Below are 20,277 nucleotides of genomic sequence, written 5' to 3' on the forward strand. Positions count from 1 at the left end.
AGTCCATTACTTATCATTCTAGATGTCTATCTTTAATGATAGTTTTGCCTAATAACTATTTTCAATGTTACCAAGCTTTATACACTTTTTTAAAGATAATTTTAAAAATATATATTTACTCAACATTTTATTTGCTTTAAGAGGGATGGTTATTGGGAACAATTTGCCTGCCATGTTACTGAAAATGGAAATTCCACATTAATATTTCACTTACTCTTTTTATAGTCTAATTTTATCAATCATAGTTGTCTCTGACAACTGGTCTTATAAATTCATTTAAATTAAAAATCTGCTTCAGTACCTTGCAATACATAGAAGTATATTATGTATTACATCTTCTTAGTAGTACACACATACACCTAGATTATTCGGTCACATTCTTTACATATTACAGTTGGCATTATCTCAGTAATACAGTAATTGATAATATGATATTTCTATGGGTTCAGAAAATAGGATTAGAAGGCATTATATGTGCTTATCCATTAGACAAAGATTACTTTCTTTACTGATGCACTATATTAGATACAGAAGGGCAAAGAAAGTATTAAGTCTCTCATTATTTGAATTTTAGGTGACAAGAAAATATTAGTGATATTAATTTCATGATGTTAAAGCAGACATAAGTGAGAGAAAAATAATCAGTAGTCATTATATCATAGATGAACCCAACTAGAAAATAAAAGTTTTGAGTAGTGAACTACAAAAAAAAATACTAAAGTTTTATTTAGAGGCTAGAAGGCAAAAAACAAAATGATGGATATGTTTTAAAAGACAGGGTATAATTCCAAGAACAGAGTACTATTCTCTTACACTTTTTAAAAATATTCACCAATTCATTTATATATTTTTTTCTTACTAATTGCTTTATTAACTTTATTTTTTTTCATGCAAATGGGTAAACTACTGTTAACAGAAACTTAAGACTGAGCGTCAAGCCAGTCTCCAATTAGAAGCTGATAATACAGAACTCACCTGACACATGGAAATTGCATAAAGTTCACAGCAAATGGATCAGTAAAGGCAAATCAGGAAATGCAACAAGGAACCGAAAAAATAACAGTGGAAATTACAGTATTAATTTCATGGAAAATGGCAGGAGTTAAGGGCATAAGGCAAAATTCATCATGATGGTCATGGTGATTAGACAGCTCCTCCATAAGGATATGAAGACAATTCCTCAACTGCAGCTCCCTAAATTTTCTCCTGATTTCTCTCATCTCCTTCATGAACATTTCCATATCATCTCTATTTCCACCTATCCAATCATTTACTTGTCTGGCGAGTATAGCCCTTCGGAAATTAGGGGCAAGTAGGTGAATCTGTCCTGGTCTATTATTTCTTGCTGACTGATGGCCTTCCATGCTCCCAAAGGGAAGTCTTCCTCTTCATTCTGCATGTGCTGCTCCATTTCTTCGTTTTCATGGTGAATATTTGCCATGATGAGATTTTTTTCCTGGTTGTTTTCTGGTCCTATCCTTGCTGTCTCTGCTTCCTGCTAATTCTCGATTCTTGTCTCTAGTGTGCAGTCTGGACACTTGGAACCACATACCTCCTTGTCACTTATCTCAGTCCTCTCCAATTTGAGGGCCCACAAGTGGCATCACCTCCCTAGGGTTGGAGTTTGCCCTTCTCTCCATTTATAATTTGTTTTAAAGCCTGATGTTGCTTAAGGGCAAGAAACCCTTTAAAAAGAGAATTTGAATTAGCAATTCACAAAGAGTTTTAAAAGGCTTTTGAAGGTAATCTAATTTCTAGGTTCAAGTTTCATATATTAAAAATGTGTAACAACTCATAATCAAATTAAACTACAAAGTTGTTATGATTATAGAGGGCTATCGAATCATATCACCAAGAGCTTATAATCTTTCAACAACGATTTGTCTAATGCTTACCTAGATAAATTCCTCAGCAACCTAGAACAATATTGTGGAGTAACAGAACAGTTTGACAATAAAAAAAAATAAAGTTAAGGGAGAAAAATGTTTATTTCCCCCCAAACAGGCAGGCAATTAGGTTTGACATAATATGTACAATAATTTTTCTGAAAATAATTATATGCTATTATGAATAAAGATCTATTTTTTCTCCTTGGATAATATATGTTCTCAGAAATGGCAAGAGGTTTATTGGAAGTAAAGTTGTTATGTTATTGCCTAGGATATTAGGTATATACACTTTATGTTGCAATCTTGAAATCAACACACACATTCTTCAGAAAATTAATGAAATCTATTTAAATATAATAAAATCCATGCTGGTAACCTAATTTTACTGTAATCCAAATTAATTGATTAATTAATTAACTCATGTATTAGTTATTTTATCCTTTACTCTGTATTTTAAAAGTTGCCTTTTGTATTATTACTACTTTTAAACATGTACATTTTAAAAATATTAATAGACAACTTTATTTTTAGAGCAATTTTAGGTGTACCAAAAAATTGACGAGATAGTACAGAGTTTCCATATACTCCCTCTCCCGCTCACAGTTTTTACTATTATTAATATCTTACATAAGTATGGTACATATATTACACACTTGTTTAATATTTTTATTGAGTTGTATGAGTTTTTTATATATTTAGCATATTAACACCTAACCAGATATAATTTGAAAATATTTATTCTCATTATATAGCTAATTTTTGCACTTGTTAATTTTTAATTTAGCTGTGCAGAGCTTTTTAGTTTGTTGTAGCCACACTTAATTTTTTCTTTTGTTACTTGTGCTTCTGTTTTAGAAGTATGATGGTACATGAGGGCAAGAAGCCCTTAAAAAGATAATTTGAATGAACAATTCACAAAGGGTTTTTAAAAGCTGTTAAAGGTAGTCTAACTTCTTATGCAAAAAAAATCATTGCCAAGGCCAATGTCAAGAGGATTATTACCGAAGCTTTCCTCTGGGAGTTCTATGGATTAAAGTCTTATATTTAAGACTATAATCCACTTCAGTTTAATTTGTGTAAGTATTATAAGGTAGGGGTTCAATTTAATTATTCTGCATGTGATTATTCGGTTTTCCTAACACCACATATTAAAGAGACTGTACTTTTTCCATTGAGTTTTCTCGGTTTATTTCTCAGCTCTTGATTCTGTTTCACAGGTCTAAATGTCTATTTTTTTTATGCTTGTACCATACTGTTTTGATTACTATAGCTTTGTTGTACAATTTGAAATCTGGAAGTATGATGCCTCCAACTTTGTTGTTCATCAGGAATCCTTTGGCTACTTGAACTCATTTGTGTTTCCATGCAGGTTTAGGACTGCTTTTCCTACTTCTATGAAAAAAAATCATCAAAATTTTGATAGGGATTGTACTGAATTTTATAGATGGCTTTGGATAGTATGGATAACTTAACAATACAAAACAAATTATAAAATTACATTTTCTGATTATGGATATGGATATTTTTGATTTGTTTGTGTCTTCTTCAATTTGTTTAATCAAATTCTTGAAGTTTTTGGTGTACAGAATTTTCACTTTCATGTTTAAATATATTCCTAACTACTTTATTGTTTTTGATGCTATTGTGAATGGGATAGTTTTCTTTATTTTTTTCAGATGTTTTATTGTTAGTGTATAAAAATCCAACTGATTTCTGTGTGTCTATTTTATTTCTTGCAATTTTACTAAATTCGATAATTAGTTCCAATAGATTTTTGGTGGAGTCTTTATCATGTCACCTGCAAATAATGACAAATTTACTTCTTCCTTTCTAATTTGGATGACTTTATTTCTTGAACCTGCCTAATTTTTGTAGCTAAGATTTCCAGTGTACTACGGTAAATAAGAGCAGTGAGAGTGGACATGCTTGTCTTATTCCTGACTTTAGGGTAAAAGCTTTCACCATTTCACCATTGAGTATAATGTTAACTGTGGATTTGTCATGCGTGGCCTTTATTATGTTGAGGTATGTTCTTCTATACCAAATTTATTGAGGATTTTTATCATAAAAAAAATGTTGTATTTTGTCAAAGGCTTCTTCTGCACAAATTTAGAAAATCATATGATTTTTATCTATCATCCTATTAATGTGGTCTTTCAAATTTATTGACTCGCATATGTTGAATCACCCTTGCATCCATGAATAAATCTCACTTGATCATGATGTACAGTCTTTTTAATGTGTTGTTGAATTTGGTTTGCTATTTAGGTGAAAATTTTCACATCTATTCATTTGAGTTACTGGTCTATAGTTTTCTTGTAGTGTCCTTGTTTGATTTTGGTACCAGTGTAATGCTGGCTTTGTAAAATTAATTGAGAAGTGTTTGCTCTTTCATTTCTTGAAAGAATTTGAGAAAATTTGGCATTAATTTTTTTTAAATGTTTTGTAAAAATTTCCAGTGAAACTATTTGGTCCTGGGCTTTTTCCTGTTTGGGTTTTTTGAATTCAAGATTCAATCTCCTTACTCATAATTGACCATAATTGACCTGTTTAGATTTTCTATTTCTTCTTAATTCAGTCTTTGTAGGTTATATGATTCTAGGAATTGATCAATTTTTTCTAAGTTATTCAATTTTTTGGCACAGAATTGTTCATAGCAGTTTTTTATAATCCTTTGTATTTCTGTAGTATCAGTTGTTATGTTTCCTTTTTCATTTCTGACTTTTTTTTTATTTCTGACCTCTCTTTTTTGTTTTTCTTTTTTTTTTAACCTAGCGAAAAATTTTTGAATTTAGTTTGTCTTTTCAAGAAAAAGAAACTAGCTCTGAGGTTGATTTTTTTTTTTGCATTTTTTCTAGTCTCTACTTCATTTATTTCTACTCTGATTTTTATTATTTCCTTCCTTCTAATAACTTTGAGTTTCTTTTGTTCTTATTTGAGATCTTTGATGTGTAAAGTTAACTTATTTATTTGATAGCTTTTTGTATTTTTTTATTTATATTTTTATTTTTCAATTACAGTTGGCATATAGTATTATATTAGCTTCAGGTATACAACATAGTAATTAGACATTTATAAACTTACAAAGTGATCACTCTAATAAATCTAGTACCAATCTGACAAAATATATAGTTATTACAAGATTATTGACTATATTCATTATGCTATACTTTTCATACCTGTGACTATTTTCTAACTATGAATTTGTACTTCTTAATCCCTTCCTTTTTTTTACCCACTCCCACAAAATCCCTCCCATCTAGCAACCATCAATGTTCTCTGTATCTATGAGTTTGTTTTATTTTGTTTGTTTATTTATTTTGTTCTTTAGATTCCCCATATAAGTGAACTCATATGACATTTGTCTTTCTCTGACTTCTTCCACGCAGCACGATGCTTTCTAGGTTCATCCATTTTGTTGCAGATGGAAAGATTTTATTCTTTGTATTATGGATGAATAATATTCATTATATATATCGATAGATAGATAGATAGATAGATAGATAGACCACCTCTTTATTTCATTCATCTATTGATGGACACCCTGGTTGCCTTCATATCTAAACCATTGTAAATAATGCTGCAATAAATATATGGATGCACATATCTCTGTAAAAGTAGTGTTTTAACTCCAATCTCATACAAATTCAGTCCTTTACACCTCCACCTCCCACTGCCTTATATAACAATACATTGTGGACCCATTAGCATAGATTTGTAATTATTTTTTATGAATTTATATTTTAATTTCTATAGAAAAAGAGTAGAGTTACAAACTATATTGCAATAGAACAGTTTTTAAATATTTATCTATGTAGTTATCTTTACCTGAAAACTTCACATTTTTATATAGCTTTGAGTCACTGTCCAGTGCTCTCATTTCAACTGGAAGGAATCTATTTAACATTTCTTATAGAGCAGTTGTAGCAGTAATAAACTTTCTTAGCTTTTGATTTTCTAGGAAAGTTTTAATTTCTCCCTCATTTTTGAAGAAAAGTTTGATTGACAATGTTTTCTTTTCTTTTTTTCTTCAACACTTTAAATGCATCATTTCTCTACTTTCTGGAGTGCAAGGTTTCTGCTGTGATATTCACATTTAGTCTTGTTGGGATCTCTTTTAAGTGATGATATGTTTTTCTCTTGCTGCCTTCAATATTCTTTCTTTGTCTTTTGCTTTTGACACTTTTATTATAATGTGTCTTTTTATCATCCTTGCCATTTAATGAGCTTCTTGTTTTATACCTATATATTTTATACCTATATATTTCCTCAGTTTGAGGAGATGGACCATAATGTATGTATTTGTCTACTTCATTATATCTCACACATAGTCTCTGTTCACATTTCTGCATTCTGCTCCTCAGGCCTTATAATTCCAAATTATCTGTATTTAAGTTTGAGTCTGCTGTTTAATGCCTCTAGTGAATTTTTCAATTCAGTTATTTTTCAGGTAGAGAATTTCTGTGTGTGTGCATGTGTGTATATGTATATGACATATATCTTTGTTGATATTATTATTTTCCATATCGCTTTGTTGATTTCCTTTAGTTTTTGTCTATATTTTCCTTTAGGTCTTTGAACATATATAGGACCATTTTTTAAGTCTTTATCTAGTAATTCCAATATCCGTATTTGTTCAGGGATGGTTTGTAATGGTTTATATTCTTTTGAATGGAACGTGTTTTCTTGTTTCTTTGTATGCTTTTTAATCCGTTGTTGAAAATGGGGCATTTGAAAAAAAAAAAAAAAACACCATCCGTCACTCTTTACAAACTATTGTGGAAATTCTTCAATAATTAGTGGACTCCTGAGTCTTGGTATCAGTCTAAAGTGAAGGCACAAGATCTACTGAGATCTTTTCTGGACACTCATCTTGTCTGGGTCTATATGTGCTTTACTATTATTATATCATTATTAATTTCCCATATACACATCTGCTTTTAAATGTGTTCATATCCCAAAGAGTCTCACCTTAGCTTCTTCTCAGGGTCTTAAATGTTTTATTTTATCACTTTGCTCATTATCTCTTGCTGCCCAGTCATCTTTGTGTCTGTGGTACCCCTGCAGTTTTTATGCACTGTGGCACCTGCCACTGCCTTCTACAGATCCCATTAGCCTGAGAAACAAACAATATTATTCTCTGTCTGTATTTCAAGTCAGGTGAAACAGAAACTAGTACTTCAGGCACCTCACAGTCCAGAACTTTCCACTTTGTGACTTCTGTCTCAACAGAAAGAACTGGTGATTGAGCCCCTCTCTACTGACCATACCACACCACACTGAGGAGATGGTGGAGATGGTGGTAAAAACACCACAAAATTTTCTGCCATTTTGAACACATCTTTTCGATTATTTGCTTGATTGCTATAAATATTCATAGAAATGCTATCTCACAGATGTCACTCCTTGCCTAATTAATTTTGGTACTCTGTTGTTAGGTACATACACATTATTAATTTTATGTCTTCTTGTAAAATTGTTTTATCATTTTATAATGTTCTTCTTTATCCCTGTTTTTCTTTTTTGCTCTAAAGTCTAAAATTATTATAACTACACCAGGATTTTTATTGTTTTTTTTTACATAGTATCTCTTTCTCAATCTTTTCAATTTTAATTTATCATTTATATTTAAAGTGGGTATCCTACAGATGACATATAGTTGAGTATTATTTTTTATCCTCTTTAACAGTCTCTGTCTTTTAATTGGTATATTTAACAATTGACATTTAAAGTAATTATTATATAGTTAATATCTACCATATTTATTACTGTTTTCTATTTATTGCCCTTATTCTTAGTTTTTTTCCTACATTTTTTTTCTGCTTTGTTTTAATTGAGAATTTTATGTGATTCCATTTTCTCTCCACCTTAGGATATATTTTTCTACTCTTTGTAATGGTTGCCCTATATTTTGAAATATATATTTTCAACTAATATATGTCCACTTTCAAATAACACTATACATATATTTGGTTAGTGCAGGTAAATTGTAACAGAGTGTTCTCAATTTTTCCCTCTCATACCTTGTAACATTACTTTTATTCATTTCACTTATACATAAGCTATAATCACTGAATACATTGTTGTTGTCATTCCTTTGACCAGACTAATCTGTTAGAATAAGAATAAGAAAAATAAACAATTGTATTTTACTTTCCTTTATATGTTCTATGGTCCTTGTTCTTTCTTTTTGTAGTCCCAAGTTTCTGACCTATAGCATTTTTCTTCTCTGTGCAGAACTACTTTTAATATTTTTTTTCCGAGTCATATTTACTAATGATTTTTTTGAGAAAATATTCTTTTCTCTTTCACTTTTGAATGATAATTTTTTCTAGATATAGAAATCTCGTTTGGTAGTTCTTTTCTTCAATGTTTTAAATATTTCACTTCATTTTAATCCAGTGTGGTATCTGAAGAGATATCCAGTATAATTTATATCTTTGTTTTTCTGTAAGTAGTGTTTTCCTCACCATCTCTTGCTTTTTTTTTTCAGGAATTTTTGTTTGTTTGTTCATTTTTGCATTTTGAATATGATATGCCTAGGTGTAGATATTTTGATTTTTCCTGATTGGTATTTTCTAAAATTCCTAAAATCCTCTGAAATTCTAATCCAGTATTTTTTGAATTTTATTTTCAGTTTCTTTCCTTTTTTATTTTTCTGGTATTCCATTATATATATGTTTCATATTGTAATTGTCACATAGTTTTATTGTATATTGAGTTCCAGTCCTTAATTATTTTTTCTTTATTGTTTTTCAGTTTAGGAAATTTCTACTGACATATCCTTAAGTTCAATGGTTCTTTTCTAGGCTGTGTCCAGTCTACTAATGTACCTATAAAAGAATATCCTTAATTTCTGTCATAGTATTCTGATTTCCAGCCATTTCCTTTTGATTACTTTTTTAGAGTTTTTATCTCTCTGCTTACATTACTGATCTGTTCTTGAATGTTGTCCATATTTCCATTAGAGCCATAACATATTGATTATAGTTATTTCAAATTCCCTGATAATTTCAAAATCTGACATATCTGAGTCTGGTTCTGATACTTTCTTTGTTTCCTCAGACTATTTCTTTTTTTTCTCTTTTTTAGCATGGCATCATTTTTTGTTGTTATTCTTTAAAACTGTACATAAAGTATCGTGTAAGAGGAACTGCAGTAAATATACCTTTAGCATAAAGTTTTGTGTTTATCACTTCAGGACTCTGGTTATGTTTACTATTTGTTGAAACTCTAGGTGTCAGAGGTTAAGATTTTCTGTACTGTCCTTGTCTTTCTCTGCACTGTTGTTTTTGTATTTTCTTAGAGTCTGAATCTTGCATTTCTTCCATCTGTTAACTCCTGTTATTATACAGCAACCTTATTGATATTATGGTAATGTATGTTATGGTAGGGAAGCATCCTATAATTCTGTGAGGGCATCTCATTCTTTCAGTGAGCCCATATCCCTGGGATTTAACATTTACAAGTTCTAGGCTTTTGCCTACCATAGATGAGACAGGATAGCTAGGGATTGTAGCACTGGGTACTTGCCTTCCCACAGGTCAGTTTTGCTCTGGTAAAAGTTTCCCTTGAGGGAAGGCATTTGCTTAAGAGAACAGAACACTCTTTATGTATTTTTAAATGGTTACTTTTCCTCTTTCTCTGTTAGAAGCACAAGGTGACTTTTCTCCTTCCTTCATCTTGAGAATCTAGTGGGTGCTCCCATATGTAAATCTCATAAATATTTGACCCCTCCTCCCAAAGCTGGGCTTCTAGGAATTTATATTTCTCAAACTAGTGCATGCTAAATCTCCAGTAATTTTAAATTATGCTTTAAGTGTTCCTATGAGTTGCTTGCTCCATCAGTGGTGTTGACTCCCTATAAGATGTGATTCACTGTATACACGTCTCTTCAGTTTTGGGGATAGTGGTTTGCCATGTGACCTCTGTTCTCTGATAGATCAAAAAATTGTTGGTATTCAGTTTTTTTAGCTTTATTTTTCCTTCTTCTTTTCAGAATGAGAATAAAGTCTCCTAAGCTCATTATATATTGGAATAGGAACTGCCTATATGTTTTTAATGCAGGTTATATAATAGTTAAAGACAAATAAAGACTTTGAAAGCTTCTACATAAATTCTAAATAAATGCTCTATTCTGTGTATATGCCTTCTTTCCCTTTCACAGGAAAAAGTTAGAAATATCTTAATATTTTTTATATTTAAAGTTGCACGATTTTCTCCATGTTTTCTTGTCTCCGAAATTAGAATGTAATTTACAATTCATGGCATTTGTAATTTTTTTTCAGAGAGCGATTTTCAATGACTATGCACATATAAACTTGTTCAAAGCCGGTCATATTGTTGTCAATTTCACTGAATTATGTTTATTGTTGTTGTAATGCTTTTCGAGTTTAACAGCCATTTCAGTTTTTAAAAAGATTACAATATGATAAAGCAGTGAAATAAAAAGTTGTGTACAGTAAAAGCTTTGGGGAAAAAGCATCAATAAATTTGATAATGGTCAAGCAAAAATACTTTCAGTGAATTAACCGAAATTCCATAGTTGTTTTCTAAGCAATACTTGTGATATGAAGATTCTCACAAGTATGTGAAGATGTATTATGTTTTATTACTGATATATGTTCAAAATGATTACTTATGACTAGGGTCTTCTCTAGGAAGTGCGAATAAGTGTACAATATGTTTGTGGTAAGGAGGCCCTGTCTATAAAAACAATTCGATTAAATATTTACTATAAAATTCATGAACTCATGTTAAACACAACAATTTACTAAAGATGATTTAGATGAACAGATAATCAATACTTATATACTGATTTATTGTACAATCAGTGCATATGAAGATTTTTCATAGCATCCAGGCATCACCTCTTTCTGTTCAGATCCAGAAACCATTCCCTTCATGTTCTTCACTGTTGAATGTGCAATTGCAAATGCATTTTATATCTTCCACTATAAGAAAAAAAGTAGTAATGCTTTTATTACAATGCCATAGCACTTCAGAACCTTTTTTATTGAAACAGTGTTAATATTCTGCCTCTTATATTTCTGATCTTATTTATTTAATGCTCTTTATATTATTACACTTGGCTCTGTATCATTTATTGTGATGCCTATAAATATTGGCATCCAATAATGCTCTAGAACATTGACGCTGTACTAAGTTGGAGATAATCACCAATACAAGTCTTGTTCAGAGTATTCAAAAATGTAAATGAAAATATTTTTAGTCATGTTAGATATACCATTCTGAACTTTTAAACAAAATTATACAACAATGTATTTTCCAACCATATCTTCTCTTCATCTTATTTGGCTGCAATCACTACAACCTTACAATGAGATTCCTTTCAATGGTGATCAAACTCCTGTCTTTCACATACCATCTGCAGGGGCAGGGATGGGTAACAAGCCCATGAGTGTAGTGAGAATGGCAATCTCATTCGTACAAGAAATATCCACTTTTTTTCTATTGTGGATTAATTCTGATCTGAGAAAGCACATCCTCACTACATCAGAGCAAGAGAGGACATTAATTGGGAGGGTCCACTGGCAAAAGCAAGCAAATGTCTTAAAAGCTATCAAACAAGATAGGCATAGCCTCGCTTGAAGGACTGCTTGATGGGTTGTGCAAGGCCTATGAGGTTACTGCCATGGGTGCCAGCAGCAAGAAGTGCCTCCTTTACCCCATTGAGTTTAAGTGCTATACACTAAAATTCATGGTAGGAATACAGAGGAGCAAGAGTTAATGCATTGAATCATACGTGTGGCTTAAGCTCAAGGGTCAATGGCTTGTCTTCAGTAGCCTACAACCCTGAATGTGTCCTGTGTTGGAAATGAAAGTCACTTAGCTCGGAATATCATTACCGTTCTGGAGTGCCCCAATATTTTAGTTAATGTTATTTGTTTCATTACTTCTGTCGCTGCATTATCCAAAGTGTCACATGTAAATAATGCCAATGATTCTCTCAAACGCTGATACTGTTCCAAATTAATGATGTTTACAAATGTAATGACATTTAAATCTCATGCAATTCAATAAAAAAGAAAATACCAGTCCAGCCAGCAGGAGGTAATTTACTCATAGACTATGTGCATTTTAGGAAACTAAGTTGGGCTACATGGCTCTGGAGCTGCTCTGTAGAGAGTCTTTGAGCTTTTTGGGATATGTCATTGATCTAGTCCTTAGAGTATAGGTCTGGAGACTTAATCAAAAGGTAGAAATAGGGATCAAGGCCCATATGGTTCCTGTTTGAGCTCAGAGTGCCCTGCTCATAGGGTACTTTTTGCCAGGCTAGTTCCAGGCACCATAAGACACCTAACATTTTTTGAAGGAAACACTGCTAACCATGGGGCCTCAGAGTCACAGGACCCCAGGCAATCACATTGCTTGCCTGGTTCTAAGGAAAGTACTGCCCATCATATATCAAGGTATACAAATTATGTCAAAAGATATTTTCAAGTGATCGAAACAGATGAAGTAAATTCCAAAATTCCAAAAGAAAGAACTGCTGCAACCAATTCGTATGTGGCAAAAGACTGATATTAAGGAGTCTCCTTTGTCATTCTTAGTGTCACATAAGATAAAGTGCATTATAAATCAATTTCAGTGTATTAGTCAAGATTCTCCAGAGAAGCAAAACAGAGAGAGAACATGAGTGCAAGCGTGGCAGAGGGTCGGGGTGGGAGTGGGAGTGAGAAGACAGGAAGTGAGATTTACTATGAAAAATGGCCACACATAGTTATAGAGGTTGACAAGTCCTAATATTTGTAGTCAGCCAACTAGAGAACAAAAATTGCTGAGGATGTGGTTCCAATCAGAACACATGCAGGCTCGAGCCCCAGTAAGAGCAGATGTTTTAGTTTGAGTCCAAAGACAGAAATAAAACAATGTCCCAGGTCAAGGATGTCAGGGAGGAGGAAATTCTTTCTTGCTCGTGGGAAGGTCAGCCCTTTTTCCTATTCAAGCCTTGAACTGATCGGGTGAGGCCCACCCACATTAAGTAGAGCAATCTGCTTTACTCAGAGTACTAATTTAAAAGTTAATCTCATTCAAAACATCTTCATAGATGCGCGCAGAATAATGTTTGGCAAAAGGCCTAGTTACCCTGTGTCCCAGTTGATGCATAAAATTAATAATTACATACAGATTCCATAAAATATAAAATAATCCTATACTTTCTGTATGGCATTTTACACTTCTACTTTGGGACATGTTGCATGTTAAAGTCAAGTGCCCAGGAGGCTAGAATTAAAGGACCGGCTTTGAGTTCAATTTATGATATATATTACATGCAAGAACTTAAGAAAACCACATCATAAAGCAAAGCCTCACTTTTTTTAAAGCTAAGGTAAGAAAAACATTCATTTCTACATAGTTTTTATACATATCAATTGGGATAGTTCTTATACAAGTCGACCAAAAATTTAAAACAAATTACACATTCAATAAAAATTCATAATCATTTTATTACATCCCTTCACTAACTAACTACGCCGCCCCCCCCCACCCCGGCAAAAGGCAGCTTTCCTTGGCTACTTTGTCCAGAATATCAATTTCATAATAAACCCAGTGGAAGTACAATGTTTGGCACATTGTATATCTTCTCTAAAAGTTTATCGAATTAAACAAATAAAGTGGCTCTGATTTCCTTCCACACTTCAAGTAACCCTTATCCTTTGAAAGATTCAACATCACTAGTTACAGAATATTATAATTAGGAAGGAAAAGAGGTTCATTTTTATTAGATAGAACTATCCTCAGATTGTCTTTTGCATGTATTCTGAGTACTGAAATTTCATTAATGTAAATGGACTATCCCTTCTACGTGCAAAATATGCTTGCTTTAACTTTGATAATCTTGAGAGAAGATACCTTCTGGCCTTTATTCAATTAATCTTAATGGTGAATTTATTTTTCCAGATCAAACTAAAAACATTCCTTAGGTATTTATTCTATAACACGTCAAAAATTGGATTCTGCTCTTTTTAATATTGTAAGAAGAGAATAAATAATGTCTTCGTATATTTTACAAAGAGAATAGTAATTATTTTTATGACTAAAAATAGAGAATCATAATGGCTCTAATTCCTAACAGCCATATCCTTGGGACGTTATACCGAATGTGTTTTCTTTGATATAGTGTATGATATTTTGAGCCAGACAGACTTGGGTTCAAATTTCAACTTACTAAGTGTGTGTCCTTAAGTGATATTATGTTTTGAGTTATCAATTATCCATTGCCTCAATATTTTTGCATAAAAAATGACCTCAAAACCTCAGTTGTATAAGACAATAAACATTTATTAAGCTTATGAATCCATGGGGTTTATTTGAATTAAATTGTATTTGGCTAATATTAATATTGTCAGTACTTTCTCATAGGCCTGAAGTCAGCTGTGGGTCATCTCTGCAAATCTGCTTATTTTGGCTGGGCTCACTCACATGTCTAGGCGTAAGCTGGGTGTTGGTTGACCAAATATGGCCTCAAATGAAAGGACTGTAATGTCTAAAATTTATGCTACATGGCTCCAATCCTCTATCAATTTAAACTGGGCATGTTCCCATGGCAATCATGGAAGAGAAAAAGCAAACAAGACCAATTTTGCAAGTGTTTTTCAAATCTCTACTTACGTCTTATAAGCCAATATCATACAGGCATGTCATGTGGTAATGCTCAGAATCAAAGTGAGAGAGCATTACAATGTCACTTGGCACGGGACATAGATATAGTGAAGGGGAAAACTGAAACTAATATTTCAATAAATCTACCACAGAATTAATTTTCCTTGGTAAAACAGAAAAAAGAAAAATATAGTTACTTCGTTTAGTTGTATGACTTGAATGAAATAATATATATATGAACACACTACCAATTGTTTATCTTGCAAAGCAATGACAATTAAATCATATTACCTGTATAAAACACAAAGAAAAGATTAACCTCAGCTACTAAGAAGAATTCTGACACTATTTTAGACTGGTAAGAATCACTCTTACCAGAGGAGAAAAAGAATTAATTTTGCTAAAGCAACTAGTCTTTCACCTATATTAACTCATTTAAGATTCAAATAACCAAGTCAGAAGAGTATCATTGCCTAAGATTATACAATTAGTAAGTGGCGAAAATAGTATTCTGCTTTCAGAATTCATGCATTTTCCCAACACACAAAAATACCTACAAAGAATAAATAATTTATGAGAAGAAAAAAGTTCTTTGAGGTATAACAGCTGGAATAGCATCCACTGAGTATACAGTAACTGTCAGAGGAGTATTGTACACATTTAAGAAAGAAGACATAATTTTCTTATTTTTATTAGCCTACATGTTTTTATATATGCCATGTAACAATAAATATTGAGCACTTATTGAGTACTTCGGGCATTATTTTAAGTGATATGCATGTATTAATTTAGTTAATCCTCACATTACCCTTTTGAGGTACGTGCTATTAATATTACTTCCATTTTATAGATAAGACAACTAAGGCACATACACTAGGTGACAGAATCAGATTCAAACTCAGACAACCAGGTTTCATACTTAATATACTGCACTGCCTTATAGAAGATATATTTATCTATAGCTTTGGAATTACCTAAATACTCCTCTGCTTTAAGTTTCAGCCCATGAAAAAGTGTCACATTTCTCTGATTTAAATAACTGGCAGTGATGCTATTTTATTGTTGGTTTATTAACTTTCTGGAAAATACCCCCCCAAAATTAAAAATTTAAAAAAAATTTTTTTAAAAAACAGAAGTGATCTTGTAACCTGCAGGCTATTATACATCTTAGCATCCTTGTATTGATTATGCAATAAAATTACCTCAAAGAGAACGAACTGAATCTCTGGTGTTAAGTGGAAAACATTCTACTTTAACTAATGTTGTTTTGGGTATATTCTTCATTAACATTTTCTATCAATCTTCATTCACAAAGGCCTACTGAGGAAGCTAGTATGAGAATATCTCACAATGCACAAAGCTGATTTGGCCGTCATCTCATAATTGATATTATTTTTGGTACTAATTAGGTGCTAACGAGTATGGGCTTTCTACCAAAACTACTTATGTGATGAATTTATTCATCAGATATCCTAATGTCCACATCAGGGATTTATATCAACTCTATGAAATACATGTGGGTATGGATGTACACATGTCCATGATCTCACCATATTTTCCTATAATTTACTTGCAGCTGTAGGTTTATTTTCTTAAGCACAATGATATTTCACTTATATTTTTAGCTGTTTTCATTTACATTTAAAAATTCATCAATAAAGAATTATTAGCTTCAGGAAAACCATATCTTTTTTATGGCTATAATGCTCACTATCACAAACATTTCTTGCTCATGTGTGTGTAGGCACACGTGTGATTTTTTCCTCACTCTTGACCATTTCTTTAATTGCTATTCAACTGCTAAAATTGACATAAATTGTTATAAATTTTTTTTTGTATTTTATAGGCTGCATCTAACCTTGTTTTTATTGATTTTTTTTTTTTTTTTTTTTTGGAATAGAGTCAGATGTGGAAAATGGTCTTCTAAGCTGAGGACTAAAAGTGAAGTTGAAAATATTAAATGTCAATTCAAGCTCTGTCCATGTGTCCATGTCTTGTTAGGTTGCTTTGAAAAAGTTAATTAACCTTACTATCTTTTAGGTTCTTGGACACAGCACTTTTTTCTCCTCCATCTGAAGTATGGCTTAGTCTCTTTCCATGCCAAGAGGAAAAAAAGAATTGATGAGGATAGATATAGCAACATTTGTGTGATGCTAAGGTACTTCACACTGATCACTTTGTATTTATTTGATTCTTGTACCAACTCAATATATAGGCATGACAGGGATTAGTCCTGTATTATTGCTGAGAAAACTGAAGCGAAAGGCAGTTAAATGGCTAATTATGACTGATTGAGTAACATAGGATCTATTTATTCTTGGTGCTTAGCAGTTTATCACTCTGCAGTTTCCTTCTTTCAATGTAGGATGCTAAGTCTAAGTCTCGACAATATTCAGTTGTGGGTTCAAGTACTGCTGATTGAAGAAAGATAAAAATAAAATATATTTTTTTCTTGCTATCAAATTTGCAAACATTGAAAAAAATTACTCAGTTTAGGTGAAAGTGTAAAGAAAGAGATACATATATTGCTTGTGGTTTCCAAATAAATACAACTCTTTTAGAGAACATATGGTTGATATGTACCAAGAGCCTTTAAAATGCATATATACTTAACTATAGCAATAGAAATATGTGTGTGTATATATATGTATATGATTTTGTCATATTTTGTCAGTGGTTATATTTTCTCAGTGTGATTATAGGATTATGAGTGATCTTTGTTCATTTGTGTGTTCTATATTTTACAACTAATATAAAACATATTACATGATAATAATTAAAACAAGAATATTTAAATATTCTCAAATTTTGAAATGGCAGAAAAATTTTTGCTGTGGTGGAACTTCATGTTTTGTGTTTACTACCTATACAATAAAACTACTAAATTTTAATTACCAAATTCTGTACCTTAATTTTAAGGGATCTCTTTGACGTCTTCACACAATTTGTAGCTAAAAACAAAAACAATAAATTGCTCAGAACAACAAGAAAACCAAAAAATATATACCTTCGCACATTATTATATAATGTAACTATGTGTTAAAGACCCTAACATATTGATAAAGTCAGGATTCTGTTACACAAAACAGACACTAGTTCATTCTCTCTCAGTACCTCAGATAATTTTTGTTTTATGTCAAAGCCAAATATCGAAAATTTGGTATATCAATTCATAATTTGCATCTGCTAGATTCCATTTTAAAAATAAGTTTTGAAACTTTGGAGACTTTCAAATGAACATGGAGAAAAGATTCCTAATTACCTCCTGTGCCTATGGGTACACTATCCCTGGTCTCCCTGGATCATGCGACCACAGATGTACTTATACCACAAACGTGCAATTTTCTTGACCATCTTGTTAATTAAATCTATAAAGTGGATTAATCATTGAAAGAAAAAGTAAACCATATTTGAAGAATTGCTAGTTCAAAATAACTAAGCCTCATATACTATTGGTGATCAGTTCGGCTATCCTAACTTTAGGAAACACTGGCTATCTTATTAAAGTGGTAGTTTTGTCACAAGATATCATGTTCTTAGTATTCATTGCTGGAATGAAGTCGAGGACTCACAAATAAGCCAAGTAAGCAGTAGATTTATTAGCAAAGAATAGTATGCTCTCAAAACAGCGAGAGCGGACAGGCTCAGAGAAGAGCAGCTGCCCCCAAGAGAAGTGGGATTTGGTAATTTATTACACATAAAATGAAAGCGTGGACTATTCAGCACTTGGGGGTGGTGGCATAGGCGTTCCTAGATGGCTCCTAGTGGACCACTCCCCTACATCGGGAGGGTGTATTTTTGTCCTTATTTGTCTCTTTTGGAACTGTCATGGCGACGTAAGGAATGGAGATTCTTTTAGGCAGCCATGCTAATAGTATTGTAATCAGCCAAAGGTCATGCGAAGTGGTAAGATGGCGTTCAAGATCCCCCACCAGCCTTCTGGATCTAGTTCAGGTCGGTCTGGTGCTGGTATTTTCTTAACAGCTGATGGAACCTCCTCTTTCTCTGCTCCTCACCTCGGTGCGCGGCTCTATTCTTCCTGCCTACTGTAATTGTGTGTGTGTGTGTGTGTGTGTGTGTGTGTGTGTGTGTGTGTGTGTACGGATGTATGTGTGTATTTACTACTCTATGAGGGATATTAGAATAGTGGAAGAACACAGAACAAGAATTATAAAAAATATTTATTTCAATTTTTATAGCTTTTTATTTTATGGTTTTTATAATGACACTGTCAAAGAAAAGTTTTTCAAGGTAGGTATTTTAGGAGCACAGAAAACTTTGGTGAGGTAAGAGGTTGTGACATAGATCAGTAATTTGTAAAAATGTTTGTAGTTTTATTTTGACTCATATTTTCTCTCTCTGTTAATTGAATCCAGTGCACCTTCACCCTGGTATTAACCAAAATTTTTAAATTTGGCACTATTTAATTTCCTACCTTCTTCTCAAACCTGATTCCAGTTATATCCACAACTCTTTCATATTGTAGGTATCTATCCCCTAAGAGAAAAATATGTCACTTAATTAACAAGAGATTCATTCAAAATAATGGCTGAACTGCTTCAAAATAGCATATGCACCTTAACTTGGTTCTATTTGAGAGTAAGCATATAGACTTAATGGTAAAACTTTGGATTCAAAAAGTTTAGGCCAGTTGCATAAAGAGGTTTACAGATAGCCTTCAATTGTTTAACTTCTTCTAAACATTAAGGATGTAACTTGAATGTGGACGACCTTTTTTTTTTTTCTTAAAGGGGACTTATGTGTCAGCTATATCTGATAAACTAATGCAATCAATGATGGAGACATGAGAAACACCTGTCAGAAATTTAGTGCCAGACTTTAACAAAAATTGATTCTTCTCATGAAAGAGAGTCCATTAGTACAATGTTAATATTCTAAGGTTAAGGCTACCCTAAACAAAGACCTTAACTATGAACCTTGAGGCAAAATTTCTTCTCTATATCAGTGGATCAAAACAATTATGAATGGACTAGTAATAGGGGAAATTATGAAATGTTAGCTCCCACCAAATGATAAGTGCAAGGTGCTTTACCTACATTATCTACCATAATCTCCAAAATAACCTTTCTTTCAGTTTAGAAATGAGAGAAGTGGAATTCTAAAAGTTCCTAGAAATTGCCCAAGGACACACAGTTAATAAATGCCTGAGCAAGAACATAACCTAGGTCTGTCTTGATTAAGATTATGTTCTTTTAACAGTGCCTTACTTACTTCTTATAACTTCCTAAACATAAGAGTTGTGAGACTCAGGTTATTGGCAAATGGTATCTGTAGAAACTTTTGTGGAAAGTTTGAAAAGAACCTTATGAAATAGTTAAAAAGAGTCTTAGGAAGTCAGATGACATTGGCTCTTTTACTCCTTGTATTCTCATCCGTAGAATGAGAAAGTTTAAATTGCCACATGATACTTATGTCCTTTCCCACTTTAAACATGGTAGGACTTTACAATTCAGGGAATTTCTGTAACTTTTAGTAGAAAACTATAATTCGTGCTAAATTTTATAAGCTCTTCATATGTTTCGACTTTACATTATGATTAAATGGAGAAGTAACAGATTGTCATCAGTTTTAAGTACAATATTATTAAAAATGCTGAAAATTTTAAGCATTCTGTATATATTGCTAGGAAAAAGAAATTAAGGTTGAGGAAATTAAATGTAGAAACTAGAGTATATATTTAAAACAATATATAATGTATAATATAACACATGAGACAAATCATCTTTGTTTCATTTGCGTT

The 20,277-nt window shown here is 32.2% G+C and overlaps 1 pseudogene; it reads right to left on the reverse strand.

Moving 5' to 3' along the window:
* Nucleotides 1-1,028: 1,028 nt before the first annotated feature.
* Nucleotides 1,029-1,441, reverse strand: LOC107497192 (annotated as a pseudogene).
* Nucleotides 1,442-20,277: the final 18,836 nt, after the last annotated feature.

Source organism: Rousettus aegyptiacus, unplaced genomic scaffold (genome assembly GCF_014176215.1).
Source record: "Rousettus aegyptiacus isolate mRouAeg1 unplaced genomic scaffold, mRouAeg1.p scaffold_m13_p_9, whole genome shotgun sequence".
NCBI classification, from domain to species: Eukaryota; Metazoa; Chordata; class Mammalia; order Chiroptera; family Pteropodidae; genus Rousettus; species Rousettus aegyptiacus.